Source organism: Diadema antillarum, unplaced genomic scaffold (genome assembly GCF_040938485.1).
Source record: "Diadema antillarum isolate AM-2024a unplaced genomic scaffold, OU_Dant_1.0 seq00001204_RagTag, whole genome shotgun sequence".
In the NCBI taxonomy this organism is placed as follows: domain Eukaryota; kingdom Metazoa; phylum Echinodermata; class Echinoidea; order Diadematoida; family Diadematidae; genus Diadema; species Diadema antillarum.
In genome coordinates this window covers 71,483-94,099 of record NW_027271997.1, presented here as the reverse complement: position 1 = coordinate 94,099, position 22,617 = coordinate 71,483, and the positions used below count along the sequence as shown (strand labels likewise).

Below are 22,617 nucleotides of genomic sequence, written 5' to 3'. Positions count from 1 at the left end.
TTTTTTAAATATTATCCAATAGCCCATCTTTGTTGTGTTTTTTTCTTGCCAACTGTCGGAGGTGGGCTAGGGGATCTGTATGGCCTCTGCACATCGTCTGCGTGTTGTCCGTCATTTTTCATCCATCACAAATATCGCATTTTACCTGCACCGCTTTCTTGCGTCAAGCTTAGTGACTTTGAAGCCATTTCTCCAAATGTGATGCACATACTATAAGGGATCTTTTTATCATGGAGCTGTCCGAGATGACATGCTATGGCCAAGGATGAATTAAGGTCAAATTGATCATCTAAGTCTTTCTTGGTATTGCCTTGTCCATGTCTTCATTTTAGTGAGCAGCAACAAATGTATCACCAATCTTGATTGGTACATGTAGGTGCGCTGTGTGAATCTACATACATGTAGTACATCTTATGGTTTTGCTTTCCCTCCATTTTTGTGTCTGTGTCTCTGTCTAGGTGGTCATCAAACTTCCGCTATTTACTTTGATATAATCCACTTACAACAGTGTACATTAAACCATTCTGTCTATAATTCTTGAATGCAATTGTCAAATGCAACCAAGCTTGAGTCATACAAGTGTAGGTTCTTTGTGTGAACGTACAAGTTTTACATTGATAGAGCACACTGTCAAAGGTCATGTGATATCAACTTTGAACTTTCAAATTCAATCTGCCATTCACATTTGGATACAATGTTCCCCAAAATTACCCCAAACCCACCCTCATTTTTCATTGCAATGGATGTAATTTTATCATGGACCCATAAATGCTTCTCAATTCAACAGCATGACTCACAACAGATTCCATTAATCAGTTTCGTGTAAAAGTGTACAGATGTATGTTCTGAATAGTCCAAGGTGGGCAAGACGCAATCTGTTTCATCACTTTAGCGCTGGATATGTGCTCATGAGTGAAGGTTTTGAGTCCTGATCTGGCCTCGTGTAATATCTCTATCACACACAATCCACTGCTTCAGCTCAGATGGCTTCCAATTTGTCCTGGTTTATTACTGTATACGCTATATATTTCGCGTGGGTTTTATTTTCGCGAATTTCGCGAGTCGGGAGCTATTCGCGAAATTAACAACACGCGAAAATATTACTTTCCAAAATGAATCCCTTGCCTTGATGATACGAACATTTCAGTACTAGTATACCATGTCACGGCTTACCGAACAGACCATACTGGCTCAGCTTGTTTACGTTTACGCACGTCCACGTCTACTTACGAATACTGTAGAGAGCCAATCCATTATCGCAAGGGGACCACTCGTCAGAAATCTAGTACGATGGACTTAACCACTTCAAAAATGTTGAATTCCAACTTACTAGTTCGCAGAGCTTGGTAAGTTTTTTCATGCAGTGTATAACTAGTATCATTCTTATTTGCTAGTAAGTTGAAAATTCACACTTTCTTTGCCACTTCATATTTTCTCTGGTCCCCCAATCGCGAATTTAACCACTCGCGAAAATGTGTGACAGCGGCAATTCGCGAAAATTTATGTACGCGAAAATTATAGCGTATACAGTAATTGGAATAAGCCGGAGCTTGTTTGTGTTCCCCTTCCTCGGCAACTTCCACAGGGAATACATTTGTAGTTCAGTAGTGTTTTCTCTACATCCCATGGTTTAGAAGCTAAGGTTAGCTTCAGTCTGATGGGCCTCCATTGCCTTTCTTTTGTGCTTTTGTTTTGCCTTCGATACTGTTGATTATGTTGGTCTATCATGCAAATGCAAACTGATATAGTAAATACATGTACAAGCAGTGACATGATACTGTACATACATTATTTGTCCAGGTGTATTTGTATTGACCCTTGAACAAATCACTGTCGTACATTAATGCTTACACGATATTCATCCAAACTTAGCATTTGTGTGTTTGTGTGCTGGTCATGTAAAGTCAACCTTGCCTAAAGTCGAATCCTTTTAGATTGAAGAAATACTGTACATGTTGCTTTGACTTAAAGAAAGTTTCACTTATGAGGGATATAAAGATCAGTAGAATACTAGAAGATAAGAGGACTTGAAAACACCCTCGACTTTAATAGCCAATTATTCGACTTATGCGAGGTCTACTTAACATTGTAAGCCAAGGTTGATTCTGCATCGTATGTCTTATAAATATCAAAGATACAAGAGTATGTTGATGCAATGTATCTGTACAATGTGGATTCCTGTACATGTATCTCCAGCTCTCTCCTTACATCAGTGTTATTCAGACTGTATATTGTCACACAATCTGTATGATGATCACACTGCACTACAAATACTGAACAACTGTAAAACAAAACCTTGTTAATTATCCTTCTGAAATAATCCTCTTCTGAATTTCTCCACATTTTAATGACAAGAATGTCTGAAGACATGCAGTTGTTAAAGGTACTTACAAATATATTGCATATGTACGTGTATAACCAAGGAATATAAATGTTTATTTCAATTTTCAGTAGAAGAAGAAAAAAAACCTCTTTCACCAAGAGATATTAACAGGTACATGTACAGACAAATCCTATTATATAATAAATATGGATGTACGTATACAAGCCAATCTTTTTTAGTATGAGAGGATTTTGTCTGTGATACTGAAATTATTTCCCTGAGTCACTATGTTCATTTTAAGGAGGTTTCATTATAACTGGAAAATTCTTTCGGTCCCAATGATCTCATTGTGGGTCTGCAAAATCAGTATTGTATGGTGATTCCATCTCATGTTTTGGCTAAGTGTAACCCACAGAATGTTTTTGTCCCCGCCGAACGAGTTCGAGCAGGGGACTATGAAACAGGCTCCGTACGTGTGTGTGTCCGTGCGTCCGTCCGTGCGTCCGTCCGTCTGTGCGTCCGTGTGTGATCAAAATGTTCAATTTGCTACTTCTCTGTCATTTATGAGCCAATTTTGATTCTGTTTGCTTTATATGATAGCACTACATGTATCCCCCCCAGGTATAGATAGATAGCCCCCAGGTATCTCACAGACCTTGTTTCTTTACGTTCCATTACTTCCTCAAGATCCCTCCGTTCATCCTCTACAATGCAATTGACTCCTGGACCACGTACTTCCACAAAATACGGTGATCGTGCTTTTTCTACAATTGCCCCTTCTCTCTGGAATTCTCTACCCGCCTATATACATTAAGCCACTTCCGTTAATCAGTTTAAGATTTTACTTAAGACTTATCTTTTTAGTAGATAGTTCTTTGGAATAGTCCAGTTGTGGGTCGGTCAATGGAGGTGCACACTGATTTTGATTTTCATTATTTATCGTAATTATACACTGTATCTATTTTTTTTTTTTGGTATGTTTGTACTTGTATTTTGGTATTTTGGTATTATTCTGGTATAGATATTAATTTTTCCGGTAAACTGTGCGCTTAGAAACATCGGTATTAAGCGCCTTATAAATGTATTGTATTATTACATGGGAGCTTTAAAACTTCTACACAGAATTTCAGTTGTGACCTTTGACCTATATTGTACATTTTGCTACAAAATGCTACTCCTTCGCCATTTCTAACCCGATTTCGATTCCGTTTGCTTTATGTGATGGCACTAGGTGAGGGCTTCAAAACTTCTACACAGAATTTTGACCTTTGACTTCTTTGACCTTGATTTTTGACCTATATTGTACATTTTGCTACAAAATGCTACTCCTTCACCATTTCTAACCCGATTTCGATTCCGTTTGCTTTATATGAGGGCACTAGTTGAGGGCTTCAAAACTTCACACAGAATTTTGACCTTTGACTTCTTTGACCTTTGACCTTGATTTTTTACCTATATTGCACATTTTGTTACAAAATGCTACTTCCGGCGGGGACATATATTACGCACCGCGTAATTTCTACTTTTCCTTGTTATAATCAGGATTTGAAGTTTACACTTACCATCTTTTGAACAGTGAATAAAGAGCCATGATACAATTGCAATCTCACTTTTAAAACAAAACATTTTTAATCAACATTGGAGTCAAAGAAAATGCTTATGAGTTTAAATTGCGGATACAGTGTATAGCCAGGTGCCCGCACCTCGTCAGGGGCCCGAATACCGTCACCCCGCTTAAAATCGTTTTGAGCGCACTGAACAAAAATGTATGCCCGGGACTGTGTCCTGTACGCTTGAAACTTGGCAGGGCTACCACAACCAAGCAAATTGTGGTGAAAACCGAACAGTGTTTCGCAAAAATGTGAAATTTTAATAGGGCTATAGGAATACGTGTTATATGTCACCCGCACGCATCTTTGTCTATGGGAACATCACGGTCACCCGCACACGTCTTTTACGTGCTAAGTCTATGGGAGAGCGGGTGACGAGTTGCGGGCCCCTTCCTTAGCGCGCAACTTTTTCGCATCGTTCGCCTTTGACGACGATAGCTGCAAATTTTCAATATCGATCAGTGAACTTGTGATTCCATTGGAATTTTCAGCATTTTTCCTGTATGTGAGTTGGATTTCAAAGAATTTCAGTGGCGAAATGTGATTCAATTATGGGCAAACATTAACTATGACGAGGTGCGGGTCACCCAAGTATACAATGTATCTACACGTAGTTTTGGATTTATTGTCAGTTGCCAATTTCCACTAGGTGTCATATGTATCAGTACACTTAATTCTGTTTCACTGACAGTCATACATCTTGTGCAGACCAAGGCCTCTAGTTGACAGTGACTGACAAAGTCAAACATAGAAATAGCCATGCCTTGCATGATTCTGTAATTAATCAAACTCTTCTCTATTACATTGCACATTGAAAATAAAGCTACCATACATGTATGTACCATTATTGCATTTGAGCTATCACCATCTCCCCAAAATGAAATAATTTGATACTTCAGGCAGTTTTGAATAATTGTGTGAATAAACCATGTTATGTTGGCACATGTAACATCATGGTCATGCAGTGTTTGTTTGTTTTGTTTTGTTTTTACTTTTTTGCTGCTCTGACTGCCTGACATTGTCACTGTGAATTAATTCAGGGCTCGACACTCTTTTGGGCCACTGAAATCTTTAAATCTTCAATTCTATTGGTCCAAAATAAAAGCAAAAGTAACACTCTAGTTGTTATTTTGAATTTTAGTTACGGGGCACAAAATTTATCTCTTGGCCCAACACCAATTCTATTGGCCCCAGGCCACTGATAATGTTGAGCCGTGTAATTGTATGTTCAGGTGCTGTTTGTTATTCTGAAACACAAAAACTCTCTATACCTAGAGGTTCCTCAATCTGAAAATGAAAAAGGGTTCGTTAATCTGAACATTTGTGGCATTATTCCAAAGGTTCGTTAATTCGAAAATGAAATAGGGTTCGCTATTCCAAAGGCTTGTTCATCCGAAAATGAAATACGGTTCGTTATTCCGAAGGTTCGTTAATCCAAAAATAAAATAGGGTTCGTTATGAACCCTCGGAATAACAAGCCACATTTCATTTTCAGATTAGCGAACCTTCAGAATAGCGAATCTTTGGAATAACGAACCTTCAGAATAATGAACTGTAACAGTATTGTATGTTCAGGTAGGCCTACTAAATTGTGTGCTTTCTTAAACACCCATGTCAGCTGGTGTAGGTACAAAAGTTGTATAGAGCTGTGCATGTAGCACAATTTAATACATATTCATGAGTACTTGGTGCTGCATGCACACAATGAAATCCCTAAAATATTTGAGACCAGAGTGAGGAATGGAAAAGGTAGTATAAAAGTGTAAGGCTTCAGAGGGGAATACATTGGTACACGTACTACTGTAGCTCCCGCTCCCCCATACACACACACAGTGGATGCATTGAGCAGAGAAGTAATCGGCCTGATGGTTGGACCATAATTGAGAGAGATACATGTATAGGGAAAGAGAGGAGGGAGAAAATGTATAAGAGGAGGAAGAGGAGATAAACTGTAGTGTGAAAGCATGACAGAAAAGTGAAGAATGAGTTGTGAATGGAAAATGTAATGATATGACTTTACTTCAGGACATTACAAAACTTTATTTTTTTCTTTTTTTACAACTTGCCCAAAACCATTTTCAGTGATTTCTCAAATTTCCATTTTTTATGGACAAGAAATGTTTCAGGTTCAAGATGTGCAGCTTATACCTCATGGACAGTGCATTTTAGGGTGTGATGAATATGGGATAAAACTGGTACATGTAGTACAATTCATGTCATTGAAATATACTTCAAAGCAGTCCACAGAAAAATGAATTACATGTAATTTCTCTTGATCATGCAAGCTGGCTAGAAGTTGGGATTGTTCAATGAGCACTGCACAATACTTACATGTACTGTACATGTACCTCAGGGACGGCTGTTTGATTTACAGTACAGTTGTACAGTTGTACAGTTGTACAGTTGTACAGTTGTAACTTCTGACATTTTCCATTCCTTCGGGGGGGGGGGGGGGTGTTACATTTTTTGTGACTATAGTACATGAGTTGTCAATGGAGATTTGCATCACTTGAGAGGCCACTGCATATTCTACACTACTAAATCTCTTGAGAACATTTTGTATTATCTTGCAGGCATATCATATTTGTTAAACTGCACTGTGCATATATAACTATAGTGCAGGTGTAATACTCTTGTATATTGTTATAATGTTAAGCTGCAATTTCTATACTGCTATTTCAGATACGGACTCTATACGAACACATTTTTGCAACTACACTTGTATATGAAGAGATTTACGGACATGAGATCTAAATTCATACTTATAGGTTCAATCCTCCTCGACATTCTCTGTTCATACTTCGTATTACTGTCATTATCGATTATGTAACATGTGCCTCGCTCGTGATTTCTTATTATCTCCTGAACCTCCTTTGTGCATATTTTGTATTTCTGCTATTGTACACCGTATCTGACTTGTACCGCGCTTGGGTGATCACGCAACTCTCAAGAAGTCTTGTGCAGCGGACTTTGTTTTCTTTGTATTTTCTTTTTCTTTTCTATTCTTCGACGTTTATATTTCCCCAATTCACAAATTGTCATTCCTTCAATTGCATATATTAAGTAAGAATTAATCTCACATCCGCATCTGGGAATCTACACCCTGCAAGCAATGCTTCTATGTAGATTCCTCAGATTTCACATGTTAAATTGTCTTAAAAGCTGTACTAGACAATTCATACATGCTTTTGTATTCTTATGTTTATGGTTTATGTATTTGTTGAAATGTGGATTATGGAACAATAAAAACAAACAAACAGACAAACAAAATGTATTATGCCACATGACCATAAAGATATCTCGTAAAACACTTGATAAGTTTCCTATTTTGCCCCCCTCCCCACTTTAAAAAAAAAAGAAAAAAAGTTTATGCAGGAACTTTGGAGATAAAGCCATGTCGTCTGCCCTTTCAGTGAACTGCACTATGCAGCTAGTGTAGTGGTCCCCGCTTATATCTCTCTGAGTCGCGGAATCCAGTTTTTGTCGTGACAGTTATTTTGAGCAGGGTTCCCAAGTAGTATAGGTGTACGTATAGCGTCATAAAAATATGATTCATATTTCTATTGTTCTAGAACAAAAGAAATATGAAAAGACAAAAGAATTATGAATTATGAAATATGGATTATGATATGATTTATGATAAAAAGATGGATTATGATATGATTTATGATAAAAATATGGATTATGATATGATTTATGATAAAAAGATGGATTATGATATGAATTATGATAAATCGATGAATTATGATAATAGATATGAATTATGGATATTTACATAACAATAGAAATAGGAAAGAACAAAAGAATGTATGAAATATGAAAAATGAAAGATGAATATTCATGAGATATGAATTATAGATATGAACGATGAATGATGATTATGAAATATGAATATTTATGGATCGATATGAAATATGAAGAATGAATTATGAAAAATATGCTATTGTTTTAAGAATCCGCGTCATTGTTTCATCATATTCTTTTGTTCTCACATCGAGAGATATTTTCGAAGGCAATGGTCGAAATGGTCATAATGACGATTGCAATCGTATTCATGACATTTGTTTGTTTGATGACGTCACTCCGACAAGTTCGGACCTGTCCTCTGACCGACGCTCGCCCGATCGAAAACAAAAGAACTTTAAAAAACAAAGAAATACATAAAAATGGGGGCGTGTCCTCTGACCGACGCTTGCGCAATGCTTGCGCAATCGAAGACAAAAGTCAGTATAAAATAAAGAAATACATAAAAATGGGACTCGAGCCCGTGACGAGTTCGGACGTGCACTCTGACCGCCGCTTGCGCAATCAAAGACAAAAGAACTTATAAAATAAAGAAATACATAAAAATGGGACTCGAGCCCGTGACGAGTTCGGACATGCTCTCTGACCGATCCTTGCACAATCACAGGGTAATGTATACAAAATGGAGAAATACATAATGACAACAGAAATATTAAAAAGTATGACATCATCGCATAACTTTGGAAAGCGACGTACAGTTACTAAGAATAGTTTCGGAATGGGGATATAAAAACTCAGCTCCGAAAAGAACGGAGCATTCGAATACCCTGAAGGAATTGCTACGTGAAAAGCTGTCAACATGTTCTCATACTACGGCAATGCCTACGATACTCGTTCAACGGCAGCACTGCCAGGCATGGATAATGAAGCCAACAGAGGTGAACTTCAAATAGACACTATGGCCAACTCCGAACCAGTCGGGATAATGGAACAAGAACAACGTCGCGATCGTGATTTTAGGGGAGATGGCAATACAATCAACGCGTCTGGAAATGGACAAATTGACAAAGACAAGACAGCGTCTGGAACCGACGAGGCAGGTGTCTGGAACACGAGCAAAATGGGTACAAATTGTGATGGCTACGACGTATGCAAATTCCCCATTAACACAACGCCGAAGAAAATCAGATACGTTACGGTCAAAGTCTTCAAGGAAAATGTCTACGTTGATATCCGAGAATTTTTCACACTGGGAGGCAAGCATTTTCCAACCAAAAAAGGCATAACGCTACCGGTCGACGATTTCAAAAAGCTGCAAATGATATCAAAGATCCTGAACGCTGCTATCTACCGTGCACGCTACCAACAACGCTGAAATTGTCACGATAGCCGTCAATTAGACCGTCTGATTCAACGTCAACTAAGAGAGATCCATAATGGGAATGCGTCGAAGAAGGTGCAAATGCTTTCAAAGAGTTATGCAGGACCTGTGCAGACACCTTGAATCAGGGGCCCTGCAAGCACGCAGATAGGGAGCGTGAGTTAGAAGGCGTGTGGGTATCGGAGGAACTGAAAAAAGCTGTAGAGATGGGGTATACGCAACTCCGAATGATCGAAGTATGACACTTTGACAGGTATACAGTGTACGATCCCAAAACAAGAACGGGAGGACTGTTTGCGCAGTATATAGACAGCTTTATGAAAATAAAGCAGGAAGCCTCAGGCTACCCCGCCCATGCCAGTACTGAAGAAGAACGTGAAAAATACATTCGAGATTATTTGGCCCATGAGGGAATTCAATTAGACTCTAAAAACATCGCGAAAAACCCCGGTTTACGCGCCATTGCCAAGGGCATTGTTAATGTGCTGTGGGGGAAATTTGCTGAGAGACCAAATCTGAAACAAACGCGCTTTGTCAAAACCAGCGCTGAGTTGTTAGATTTCTTAAAGGATCGCACTATCGAATTACAAGACATTCTCGTTCTAAACGACGACATGGTAGAAATTCATTTCAATCAAGCCGAAGGCTTCGTGGACCACAACGTCAACACAAATATCATAATAGCCAGTTTCACGACGGCATTGGCGCGACTGAAATTGTATTCTGTCTTGCAGAGGCTGAACGATAGGGTCTTGTATTACGACACTGATAGTGTAGTCTTTAGAACAGACCCAACAGTACAACATCACGACCCCAAAACCGGCGATTTCGTTGGTGACTTGACGGATGAACTTGGTGAAGGCGAGTTCATTCAAACCTGGCTTTGCGGTGGTCCTAAGAACTATAGTTATCGCACCAACAAAGGCAACACCGTGTGAGTAGTATATACATGTACCCGTTCGCACCTCGTGGAGCAGTGGAGCTGTGGAGCGGTGGAGCTCCACAGCTAATGAATATTAATGAGCTCATGAATAGTAATGATCATGAATATGTATGAATATGTATTTATGTAAATGTACATGCATTATGTATGAGTGTGAGATATAATAGTCTGTGAATGGGAGTGGCAATAGCAATAGTGAATTGTGGAGCAGTGGAAAGCTCCACAGCTAATGAATATTAATGAGCTCATGAATAGTAAATGATCATGAATATGTATGAATATGTATTTATGTAAATGTACATGCATTATGTATGAGTGTGAGATATAATAGTCTGTGAATGGGTGTGGCAATAGCAATAATGAATTGTGGAGCAGTGGAGCTCTATGACCTAGCATATCATATTAGTGAGCTTAATTTATGAATATGCATGATTATGCAATTATGTTAACATTGTATAAACTATGCGTACGCGGTGGAGCTATGGAGTTGTGGAGTTGTGGAGCGGGAGTGACTCTCTTGCAACATGGCTAGTGTGGAGTGTATGTTGTGGAGTCTATGATTTTTGCACGTATATAGTTGATGCGAATATAATTATGCAAATGCGAGACGAAATGACGAAATGACGAAATGACGAAATGACATATATCCACCACTTCGACGTTTCGTCGATTCGTCATTTCGTCATTTCGTCATTTCGTCATTTCGTCTCGCATTTGCATAATTATATTCGCATCAACTATATACGTGCAAAAATCATAGACTCCACAACATACACTCCACACTAGCCATGTTGCAAGAGAGTCACTCCCGCTCCACAACTCCACAACTCCATAGCTCCACCGCGTACGCATAGTTTATACAATGTTAACATAATTGCATAATCATGCATATTCATAAATTAAGCTCACTAATATGATATGCTAGGTCATAGAGCTCCACTGCTCCACAATTCATTATTGCTATTGCCACACCCATTCACAGACTATTATATCTCACACTCATACATAATGCATGTACATTTACATAAATACATATTCATACATATTCATGATCATTTACTATTCATGAGCTCATTAATATTCATTAGCTGTGGAGCTTTCCACTGCTCCACAATTCACTATTGCTATTGCCACTCCCATTCACAGACTATTATATCTCACACTCATACATAATGCATGTACATTTACATAAATACATATTCATACATATTCATGATCATTACTATTCATGAGCTCATTAATATTCATTAGCTGTGGAGCTCCACCGCTCCACAGCTCCACTGCTCCACGAGGTGCGAACGGGTACATGTATATACTACTTTCCCACCTAAATAGTGACTGGTATTGACCTGTGCAGATCATCAGGACTGCACTGAGCATATCAAATTGTGACCAGTGGCTATGACCCTGCCAATGTCAAGATACAGGCAGCACTTTAACTTGAACATATTTTCAATATGCCGTTTGAGTGTGAGTAGAAGCTGATGTTGAACGATATAACCACCTGCACAATGCCACCTTTTTGTGCGGTCCCATAAATGACAGTATCCAAGAATGGTCAGAAAAAAACCAAAACTTGGTTCTGGTTAGGAAATTATATTTCTTTCATTCTTTCTCAGTATTTCAATGTTATTTTCAGATGCAACAGAAGAACTCGGGCAAAATACAATTGAGTGTCCTGATCGAGCCAGAGGTAGTTCCTATTGCTAAAAGTAAAACTACTTGGTAACATGTAAAAAGTTTGCTACGAAGCAGGTCCCAATTATCTGGAGAGTACTGTTGCAGTATGTAGCAGGTCACCGACATCAAGAAAGTCTAATTCCACTCCTCTGTAACTCATTTCTCATTTGATGACCAACAAATCACATCCCCCCCCCCTCCCACCAGCCTCTCTTATGTTCATTCAAACAGCACAATGCATGTCTGCTAAAAGTTAGCCTTTTGTCATACACTGTATTTTTCAGTGTGAGAACAAAACACTTTAATTGTATGGCTTTGCACTGTAAACCTCGTACAGCAGTGTAATAAAAGATTCTGCAACAGCATTATACTATTTTTTTTTTTCGGTGCATGTTTGTACAATGTGATGTCAATGCAAAATGTACCACAAAAGGACATAGTGTACTGCTTTGCCTCAGGGATATGTCTTCATTGTGTTATGGCAGACAACACAATTTTATGACATTTGAATTCCACTTAGCTGCACTGTACATTCCCTTTTTAAAAGGAAAACCAAAGTAGTCCACTAAGAAGATGGGTGATTTTTATAGGATGACCTTCATTGGTTTTTAAATGGAATTTCACACACAGAGCTCTATAATTCAGTTCATGACTGTATTTCATGCTACACAAATTTAACTAGCATGTACATAAAATGGTCATACACTCATCATAAACTAATTACAGGACAAGTTATCCAACAACCAAGTAACTGCAAATTTAAGCTGCGAAGTACATGTACTGTACCTACATGTATGACTGGTAAGCAATGATTCTGGGACAGTTGAGTATCATACAAAAATACAATTTAAGACTCTACAAAATGGTAAAAGATTAAAAGTCAACAGGACCTTGACAAAGCCTTGTGTGAAAGGTGTTGTCTTTCTGAATTATTCTTTGAGTGCATTTAAAACCAAATTTTCCCTATTTTCTTGTTTGTTTTTTTGTTCTTTTTTTTTAGCAGATTTGCTGAAAATGCACAATGAAGTGTATATGTTGCGATGTTTTTTGTAGTCAAACTCAATGGAAGAGACATTTTATGTATTGCTCTTTGAAAGAGACAGAAAAGCCTTCGAGTGAAATTCTCAATGACATGTAAATCATGGTTTATTGATACCAAAGTACACGTGGACAAAGACTGTTTGAAGGCAACAATTTTTCTATTTAAAGCTCAATGTTTCATCTCATCCTTTGGCAATACACTTTCACTTGAACTAAGTGAAAAAATCAAGCAATCTTCCCAATTCACCCTGTCATTTATGCATGCCTGTCAGAGGTTAGTGCATAGATGCCAAGTTCAAAAGATTTTTATGAGTGAGATTTTCACGACTCGGCGTCTCGGCGCGCGCGCATGTGCGTGAGCGAGGGGAGGGTGTGGGAGGGGGGTGTCCACCCTCCCACGGTTGAACTTTTTCAATTTTTTGCTCTTAATGGTGCAAGCTGGTACATACTTAAACCTAACTAGGCCGGGCTATTTAGGTAGATGATAGAGCCGGGGGGGCCTCCCAGATCTCGGCCGTCGACCGCACGATCGCGACGAAATTTGGCACACACATTGCCTATGATGTAATCTAAAGTACAATAAAGTTAATTTTTTTTGGAATTATCATTATTGCTAAATTATGCTAATTATGCATAATGATGCATGAAATCAGACAATTTGGTATAAATCACTAAATGAAGCTCAAAACAGGCACATTTTTTTTTTTGTGTGTGTAAGGGCAAGTCCAAGATAAGGTCCCCTCAGAAGGCAAAATTTCATCTTTGCTCAATATTGACATGTTTGGTATCATTCTAAAGCTTATGAGTTGAAGTTTTGATTTCCATGGAGGAAAAAATGATACTACAATGTATGTAAATATATACAAATTTCAAGGGCTTCATTTGCATTATGTGAAATACGTATGAGACATTTATAACTAGAAATGTCGCTATGGCGACTGATGCCTCAGCCATAATGTATGATTCTCCCAATAGGCGTATAGTACAATGTCTTCACAATGTATGATCCATGACAGTTTCACATAACTGGCAAAATATTGAAATGACAGGTTTGTCAGAAATGTCTTGAACTGGGTTTGCTTTAATTTTCTAAGAGTGCAGGTACACATATTTGAGGAATTGAGAATTTTTACTTGAATTCTGACAGACCTTTTTATAAGTTTATGCATTGAGTAATTTCCAAGGTATGAAGAAAGAGTGTAATGACGGTACAAAATGAATTTTTTTTTTGAGGGGGGCCATTGAAACCTGGCCTTTGACCCTTAACCATTGACCTTTGACCTTCTGGCTGGAAATTTCCCAGAGAATCTCCATTAGGTAATGCATGTATTAAGTTTTGAAACTAATAATGCAAGCATTGCATATACTAGTATATGAGGGAAATAGTAAAATTTTGAGGAGATGACCTTGAACTTTGACCCCTGACTATTGACCCATGACCCCTAAATTCCCTAGATAATCCCTGCCAGTCAGTACATGCGTATGTACCAAGTTCCATAAAGATACATTGAACCATTTGCGAGAAAAGTGATATTGCGACATTTTCACCTAACTTTTGACCTTTTGACCTTTGACCTTATGACATGAAACTCTCTGGAGAATCTTTACGCAGTAGTACATGTCCACACCAAGTTTCAAGAAGATACCTTTGGGCATTGCATAGATATGGGGGAAATTGCAGCATTTGTAGCATTTGACCTTGACCTTTTGACCTTTGACCTCTTGCCAATGTCACTAAAATCTACTCAACTAATTGTCCTATCATACATCATCCTTGGACCAAGTTTGGTGAAAGATGCTTCATCCAGTTTTGAGTTATCACGTAAACAGATAAATATTAGGATTTGACCTTGATCTTTGACCTTTGACCTCTGTCCGATTTCACTGAAAAACTAATCAAGTAATTGTCTCATCATACATCATCCTCCAACAAAGTTTGGTGAAATTTACTCTATCCAGACTTGAGTTATCGCGTAAACGGATACAATTTCATGATTTGACCTTGACCTTTGTCCTTTAGCCGATTTCACCCAAAATCTAATCAAATAATTGCCCCATCATACTTCATACTTTGACCAAGTTTGGTAAAATTCCAGTAAATATTACTCAAGTTATCGCGTAAACGAAAGCGGACGGACGTACGGACGTACGGACGGACGGACAACCCGAAAACATAATGCCTCCGGCACCACTTCGTGGCGGAGGCATAAAAATTCATATTTATTCAAAGGAAAGCAAAATTATATTTGATTAATATGTGGACATAAGAAGTTCATCAAGTAGTTTATCTTGGTATGAAAATTTAGGGATTATGCAAATGATTACGCAAATTAGCTCTTGACCTATCATGAGATGTCCCATATGTAACAAATTGAGGTCATTTTTTTAGGTTTTTTCTAAAATTTCAAAGGTTATTTGAATGCCCTTTTGGAAAGTTCTAATTCATTGTTTAGAGAAGTTAAATACCATAGAAGGAAGAAAAAATAGTAAAAGAAATATTTTTTATTACTAGGCAATTAAATGTTACGTATGGGACATCGGATGATCCTCATACATATTGCATGTGAATGCATGTAGCTAGCTGGGAGGGTCTCTCAGTACACAAATGGTCAATCATCCTGAAGAAAGCATCTCAACTTTGCAGCTACTTTTGAGTTATAGACACTTGAAACAATACATGTACTTGACTAAACAATTTTCAGAAAGGGGGAGGGGATATGGCAAAATACATACCGGTAATGAAAATTAGCATTAAAGAGGATGGTACACAGACTGTAGTTTTCATAGAAATGGGGATTCAGTTTTCAACATTTTACGAGATGATTGGAAACCAATCATATGAATTATTAAAGAGCATACAATTCTAAGACTAGAGGAATTCAAAGTTTATTTGATGGAGATCCAATTTGAAATGGCTGAGATATCAAAAAGCAAACAAATACAAAGTAAAACGAAGTGGTCCTAATAAAAAATGTGACCCGCCTTTTATTCGGACACGACGTTTCTTATTATCTCAGCCAATTCAAAACGGATTTTTGTCATGTTAACTTTGAATTCCTCTTCGAATTGTATGATATTTAAATATTTCATAAAAGAAGTGCTAATTATCTCGTAAAAGTTGAAATCAGAATCCCCATCTGAACCAGAACTATATACAGTCCCTTGAAGTAGAGATGTCTGATTTAAAGGGTACTGAAACCAAATACACTTCATAAAGCAGACTGAAAAATTGCAGTTCAACTTCTAGTATATTGAGTACTGTTCACCACACAATGTAGAGCTCTAGCTACATTGTAGCTGCATTGTATAACACATGTATGTGATGATAATGAAGATGTTACTTCAAATTAGTGTTTTTGCATCATTTCTTTTTTCATTGCAAGTGAAAAAACAAATTGTCCTTATTCAGTTTTCAGTGGTAGCCACAACAAAAATCATGGGTATACAAGCTGTACATACTGAGGTGTGACTCGAATCAATGACCTGATTGCTAGACAGACATCACGTATCTACTCGATTACTGGGGTTCCACGCAGCAGGTATTGCATATTAATATTTCTTGTGTCAAGTTGTTTTTTATTGAAACTGAATGGCAAACTGCCCTTCATCAATGGAAGTAAATACGTTACCTTACTATAAAATACAGGGCATACATACTCAGGTTGGTCATAAAAACAATAGAATGTGATTAAATATGATTATGATAGTAAATATTTGGGGAATATTGTTCCCTTGACAATCTGTATCAGTATTTGAGTAATTTCAACTGATTCTACCTCAATACTTAAAATGCAAAAATTTGATTATACATGTAGGTATTTTGCAAAATTATTTTGCAAAATACCCATAAACATGGTTCTCCACACACTAAGTGAATGAGGGACAAAGGGCATGCATACTCAGGTTGGTCATAAAAATATAAAAATATGATTGAATGTGATTATGATGGTAAATATTTGGGGAATATTGTTTCCTTGACAATCTGGATCAGTATTTGAGTAGTTTCAACTGCTTTTACTTCAATAATTATGCAAAATACCCATACACATGGTTCTCCTCACACTAAACGAATGGGGGGCAAAGTGTCCCATACGTGTGAAACTGTCCCATACGTAACACGTCATGTCTGTCTTTAATTACAGAACCTGTAATTAGAGCTTTTTGCTTCATGACATGAAACTTACAGTAAATACCTCTGATAATCTTGAGTGTTGTGACTTTCATCACAGTGAGTTACAAGTTGTAGAATGAAATACTTTCAGAGAGTTTTGAGGTTGAAAAAAATGATCAAAAAAACAAAATTTTTCGGGTCCCATACGTAACGGCACATATTTTCTCTTCTAGAATATAATTGTGAAGGTCATTTTTCTCCATTTTTTACATGATTATACTTCTCCATCACTATGATAAAGTTCAATATGATCAAAGGCCATAACACTATTTTTCAGGTCATAAAAGTCTCTGAATGTCCCATATGTAACGCGCGCATTATCTTGGACTTGCCCGTAAATATTCTTTTTAGTGTCCTCAGCAAATATAAGAGAAAAAAATTGTGTTATCAGAAAAAAAAAATTCTTAAGTATTCTATTGTTTTTTTGAATTTCTTATGTATTTCATTGTTTTTTAGACTTTATGTTTTTTATTGTTTTTTCGATGAAATTTGTCCGCGACATTGTTCCGAACAAGAATATATGTTATGAATTGATCTTGATCAATAAAACCCCCAAATAATCATGCTTTTATGAAATTTGCCTGTAAACACAGTTTGCACTGAAATTGTACACGAATTCACGTTTTTGAGCAATTTTTGGTCTGACATGCACGTACATATTTATGCGCAACTTGAGAGAAAAAAGTCATGAAACATCGCGGCGATAGCTTTTCATGATAGCGATACACCGCGCGAAACGTCGAGGGGGGCCTTGGAGGCTCGTTCCCCCCCCCCCCCCCCCCCCCCCCCCCCCCCCCGGCCTAGTTAGGGTTAAGTGACTATTTTTTACTTATTTTGAAAGACAAAAGGGAAATATGCCTTCAATTGCAACTATTACTTTAATCCTTTAAGCTATGCTCCCAATGCGTGAGAAAAATAGGTGTTATGCGTGAGATCGTGAGACGCGACCCTAAATGCTTGAGTCTCACTCACAATGCATGAGACTTGGTAGCTCTGTTAGTGGGTGATTCACTGTGGAGATGATTTTAGGGCAGGTAAACAACAGACCTGTTGCCTGCCATAACCCAGACAACTACAATTAGTACTAATTTGTTTACAATGGGAGTATCTTTACCCGAAAATTATTCCAGACAATGTCTAAGCTTGGATGATATATGTACAAACCCATAATCGCATCAATTGGGAAAAAGAAAAAAACAACAACCTTGGGCAGTAAATCAAATCATATGAATGATCATAACAGCATGGTTTCTACATTCAACACTAAAACCAATACAACATTGTTCGGCATGGACTGTAGCAAACAAGATGGAGGCAGTGTAATTTAGCTTGAGCAAATACACTGCAACATGTGACATATTCGCATACGCCCAATGCCACAATACACTTAAATCCACAAGCAAATTCAATATCACATGGTTCAACTGCAATGTGAGAACAAAAGAATAAGATACAATATGTATGTATAATGTACAGAAAGCAAGAACATACTGTATGGAACCACATCTCTTCTACTATTATATAAATATGATATATACACTTCTATATTACTAAATATGAATCTCAGGACAAAGAAAATTTTTAAACGTTTTCCATTGATGAAAAAGAACTGACCTACAGTTATATTCAAGCAAGGGCTGAGATATCCAAAGACAAAGTAAAAAAACCAACAAAAGTGGTCCTAATAAAACATGGGTCCCACCTTTTATTCTAGGACTTTATTTTTGATATGTATATCTAAAACATCTCAAAACCAATTTTCATCAAAGAAACTTTGAATTCCAATTAGAATTGTATGCTTTTTAATATTTCATAGATGGTTCCTCATTATCTCATGAAAATTGGATGCATGAAGCCCATCTCAACCAAAATCACAGGTAGTACCATCCCTTCAAGCACCACCCAAAGGGAGTGCAGCAACTGAGCTGGGGATGGGGTTGGGGGGAAGGGATGTGTGTGGGAGGTGTTCTCCCCCCCCCCCCCCCCCCCCCCCCCCCCCCCCCCCCCCCCCGGTAACCACTTTTTTAGATGTAAATCATGCGATTGATACATATGAAACATATATTATATATTTAGAAATATATATATATATATATATATTTTTTTTTTTAAAGGACAAGTTCACCTTCATAAACATAAGGATTGAGAGAATGCAACAATATTACTAGAACACATCAGTGAAAGTTTGAGGAAAATTGGACAATCGATGCAAAAGTTATGAATTTTTAAAATTTCTGTTTTGAAACCGCTGGATGAGGAGACTACTACAGCTTGTGAGTCATATGCGTACAACAGTATAAAGAAAATATAAAGAAAATTCAACATATTTTCACTTTTTTCGCATAATAAAAGAGCACTTGACTTGCCTCTTTCTAAAGGCAGGGGGAATAATATTACCCATAACATTTGTCGGTAACGAGTCGGGGGAATGTGTACTTTTTTCATAAGATGAAATTTTGTGAAATTCTCTTTATATTTTCCTTATATTGTTGTACGCATGTGACATCTAAGTTTTTCACACACTGCAGTAGTCTTCTCATCCAGCGGTTACTGCACAAAAACTTCAAAAATTCATAACTTTTGAACGGATTGTCCGATTTTCCTCAAACTTTCAATGATGTGTTCTACTAATATTGCTACATTCTCTCAATCCTTATGTTTATGAAGGTGAACTTGTCCTTTAAATAATAATAGTGAGACTCTTATAAAGCGCACATTTCTACCTAAAAAAGATACTCAAAGTGCTATAGAACAGAGTACATATTGTGTCACGTTACAACAGTATCACAGAAAATAATAAGACAATAAACCAACAAACAGTAGGTCTATACGTACACATACTATACATACAGGTATACAATATTGTCAATTTAAATTGAAAATATATGTCTTGAGATTCTTTTTGAAACCATCACTGGAAGATGCTTCTCTAAGAGATTTTGGTAGGCCATTCCATAGTTTTGGGCCCATTATGAAAAAGCCCGATCCCCCAATTATGCTTGATTCGAGGTACCTTCAATTCTAGCGAGTTTGATGAACGGAGATTACATGGTGGTTGGTGAAGATGAAGAGTATTTTGAAAGTAGACAGGGGCAAATTTGCGCAATGTACAGTAAACAAGAAGAAGAATCTTGAAGTTAAAACCAGTGTAGGGACCGAAGTATTGGGGTAGTATGCATGCACAGTTTTCTTCTTTAAAGTGTATGTAGGCTTGAGAGTGAAACATTCATGGAAACTTAACGGGTACCTAGGTACCTTTACATTGAAAGCTTACGAAATTTGCAATCACCAAACTACATGCACCTTTAGAATCAATGGTAGACTCCTATGCATTGAAATTTTGATTGCTATATACTGCAATGCTATTATCAGTGTGGTGCATGAACACGAGTGTCAGGGATGGCTCTTTTTTTTTTTTTTTCTAAAGAAGATACCGGTACCGAAGTATTGAGGTTTAGTCTTACAATCATATCATTTTTCTTATATGTGTCATCCATCTTATTAATATTCAAGACCCGACATTAACAGTGGCCCAGTGGCCTGGGACCACCAGAGATATACATGCTGGGCTGCCATTTCCTAAGAAAAGATGTTTTGGTGACTCAATCAAGACCCCAGATTTCTTTGCTGCCCCCGCCCCCCCCCCCCCCCCCCCAAAAAAAAAAAAAAAAAATTAGTGTTGAGCCTTGATGTAATTATACATGTATGTGGTATGTAAAAGGCTGTAAGTTATTTGTTATTTTTTTGTGTACTTGAAATAGGCTCTATTAGTATTCATATTAATTTATGATCTTGAAACCATAAGCCTTATTGTGTATTTTTTAGGCATGATAGCTCAGGAAAATCTGTTTTGAGGAGCTTTACAATGAAATATTAAAAAAGAAAAGAAAGAAAAGCTTTGATGGTTCTCCTCCTAAACATGATACGACTCGTATAACAGACTCAGAGGACATTTCCATGGGAATTACATGAAGCTAGACAAGACTACGATGTAGACGTAGTTTTAGCGGGACAAGCAGTTTTAGTGGAGCATGCAATGTACAGTGCACTCCTATTAACAAAATTTCCGTTACAACGAAGTGAAAATTAAGGCCGGAACACTATCCACTCAATGTCTTTTTATTGGTTATTTGTTTGGTTGTTACCAAATTTTGATATAACAAAAGAAAACTGCCGGTCCCAAGGACTTTGTTATGCAGTAACTACACTGCCCTGTCGCTACGGGTACTTCTACTACAGTTTCCGGCGTCTGGTCGGGCTATAACTTAACAGGAGTTCACTGTGGAATATATACCGTATTTATGTATGACTGGTTTTTCAGTCAAAGAGGCATGATAATCCACACAACTCTGTCCACATGTCTGTGCATTCCAAGCCCTAACATAGTCATAGATTATGACACTTCATCTTGTTCCATCCACTCTGCTACCTTATGACCCCACCCCACCCCACCCCCAACCCGGTACTCTCACTTCCCTCGCTCAAAAATGTCCACTACGTATACACAGTGCAAAAGATTGCCTTGACAGCAGTTAGCAGCTTTCCACTTGTCCGATATCCGAGAGAGCCCAGGTATGGTGTATACAGAGCGTGCGAGGCCTCGGCTCGGAGATCGCGTCGCGGACAAATCTAAACACGGTTTTCTGCCCATATTTTCATAGGATATTCAAGATTATTACGAATGGAAATAAGAGCTCACTTTACATTGACACAATAATATATCGTTCTCCCCATTTCGATTCTCAATATACCTTCACATTAGGTCACTGAACTCTGTTGAAAATACGAGACACTGAGACCACCCTCAAGCTCGGATCCTCAATACCGAGTACGCGTACAGCATACACACACATACACACAGTAAAAGGTACAGTGTTTAGGTCGTCTCTCTCCTTCTCTTTCTTTTTCTTTGTTTCTGTCTCTCGAAAAATATCGAAAATACGCATAAAAATCATCCAGTTGTTTACTCACCATTTAGATGAAAATACAGTACAGACTCTCAGGAAAAGGATTGAAACACTAAACAGTACAGATTTTCAAGATATCTTCGTTTTTCTGCAATTAATTTCTGTCAAAATGTCTTGTCAGAGCAGCTGTCCGACAGCTCGTCGTGTACAAAAAACACATAGGCGTACGCAATTCTAATGTATTATCATAAGATGAGAGCGAATGAAAGGGCTAGCCTGTGTCACATTCGCGCGTGCTTACTGCTAGCAGACGACAAAAAGATCTGTAATGCATCTCAAGAAGCAAACACTGTGTAAATTTTATGATATATAACATTAATTCAAAGTATCATAAATACAAATAATATTCAAATATTTATTAGATAGGTACCTAGCTCTATTTTTTGAATCACAGGATTATTTGTTTTTCTAAGTTTAATTTTTAAAGACAGATTTAAATTGACAGCTGAGCTTTAGGCGTACGCGTACGCGTTCCCCTGAACCGGAAGAGTAAAATTAGATGCTTGCATTCTGTGGCAAACGGTGAATGAGGTGAGAGATATAGCGAATATAACGGGGTAAATACCCTGTGTTTTTAAATTCAATTTGTCATCGGATATCATTTGGCATGTTCGTAATACATGTGTATTTGTCTTGAAACTATTTTGCCTCGTATAAGTGTGTTGTTACCAAAAGTGTGCAGCTTGTGTGTTTGCCCAGTCCCACTCGTTGCTTACCGCGTGTCTGTACTGGAGACAGTTTATATTGATAACATTTA

At 37.6% G+C, this 22,617-nt stretch overlaps 1 pseudogene; it reads right to left on the bottom strand.

Annotated features, from left to right (window-relative positions):
- The window catches only part of LOC139744709 (uncharacterized), a 69,491-nt pseudogene extending 47,492 nt beyond the window's left edge, over positions 1-21,999 (bottom strand).
- Between the last annotated feature and the right edge of the window lie 618 nt (positions 22,000-22,617).